The sequence below is a fragment of the Octopus bimaculoides genome, chromosome 5 (assembly GCF_001194135.2).
Source record: "Octopus bimaculoides isolate UCB-OBI-ISO-001 chromosome 5, ASM119413v2, whole genome shotgun sequence".
Classification (NCBI taxonomy): domain Eukaryota; kingdom Metazoa; phylum Mollusca; class Cephalopoda; order Octopoda; family Octopodidae; genus Octopus; species Octopus bimaculoides.
Genome location: NC_068985.1, coordinates 77,196,603 through 77,198,646, shown reverse-complemented (window position 1 = coordinate 77,198,646; position 2,044 = coordinate 77,196,603).

Sequence of the window (2,044 nt, the reverse complement as noted above, 5' to 3'; positions counted from 1 at the left end):
ACACACACACACACACACACACACACACACACACACACACACACACACACATATATATATATATATATATATATATATATATATATATTAGTTATAGAATAAAAAGACTGGGTTAACGACTCAACAAATCACACTCCCTCAATGAACATATATAAGAAATACAACATAATCCGTCAAACATAAGGAATAAGAAGAAATAACGCAAGAAAAATAACGCAAGAAGAAATAATAAATAAAAAATAGATGGGTTTGTAGAGGGCAGATGGACCCAGGACGGCAATTACAAGTGAGTGTATTTTGTGGATTATTTTCAGGAATAGAGGAGGTAATAATGTCAGAGGAGAGGTTAGAGATGAGGGAAGAAAGTTATTAGTATTGTTATTACTATTATCGTTATTATTACTATAGTTGTTGTTAATTACTCTATCTGTAACGGTGATGGCAATTGTGGTAGTATTCTAGATAGTGTTAGTAGGATAGGTTGGGTTATGGTTGTGATCTAACGTATGGTGTTCAATGCTGGAGCTGTGTATATGTTGGGGGCTCGTGTATTCACAGTTGTTATAGTGTGAGTTTTGATAGTAGAAAGAAAGCTTTTGTTTATTAGAGGCTACTATGATAGACTCGAAGTTCGGTGGGGTGGAATAGGATAGCTTCATGGTAGATCTATTAAAGATAGGGTAATATTTATGTTGACGAGGGAAGTTGGTGTCCAGTATATTAAAGACTGATTTAGCTAAGTTCTTAACGATTAGTGAGAAGGGTGTGTGTATATATATGTCTGTGTGTGTGTATGTATGTGTATGTGTGTGTGAAACTGATAAACTGATAAGTACAATTTACGATAAAAATTTACAATTTTATTTTGGTTAAAATAACAAGCGTCTTCAGAGCAACGTATTTGAATTTAGCTGGCCTATTTTTAGCGTCTCTGACTGTCACCCACTCTCACTTCGTTTGTTGTTCTACTCTTCTTTCCCCCAGCGTAACTGATGAAGTACATATTGTGTTTTCTCACATGTAAGATATATCAGAATAATTGCTATTATAATATTACGTAAGAACAAAAACATCTGTAACTATGATAACTATTTTAAGTGCAGTAATAAAATAATATTAACATTCCTAATTGTAAATATATCAAAGATAATTGTATTGATGTTCATAACAATTATAAGAATAATAACAGTAATAATGATTGTATTGGTATGTTTGACAGCAATATTGATAGAATCGAGAACAATATGAATAATAGTAACAAAATTATTAGTGTTAATGGCATTTTTCCACGTGATATAAATAAATGTAAATGTAGAATACTTAACAATCTGTCCTTGGGTGGTGATTCCATGCGATATAATGTCGAATATAGATGTGCTATATAAATTTTCTATTACGCGCAAACCTTTCACTTTGTTTGTAAATTATATCCCTCAATTCAAGGCGAATAACAATTTTTATATAATCCGATCTATTATTAGAGGATCTTACCGATGTAGCCGATTGCATGCAATATGTGTAGCAGAGAGTTCCTTGAAACATTATGTGAGAGTACGAATCTTATTAATAAACAGCAAAGTCAACATTCTGTGGAAATCAGTCTTTCAAGATGTTTACTTATCTCTGTTAATCAATATGCCCTAATAGCATTATATAACTATAAATCTGTATTTCGATATAACATCCTCGTCCAAGCTTTTAAATATCTTTCTTAGTTTATTTACATATATCAACTTGGCCTAGTTAGAATGAGAATATAACTTTATTCGGATCTTTTTTAAAACGGGGGCCACATTTTTCATTAATGTTTTACGTAGTGTTTTTGGTACCGAAAGACTTTCAAACTTCGTATACTTATCTATTTTGTGTTATAGAACAGAAAAATATTTTTGTATTCGAATTTATTTCATGTAAAAAATTGTCTTATTTCGATAATTTCAACCAATCACTGACAAGTATTCAGTTGTTTACATTTACTCCTTTGGCTGATTAAGCGGTGTAAAGCGTATTTAATTTCCATAGCTTCGTTTTATTTGCTTTTTTC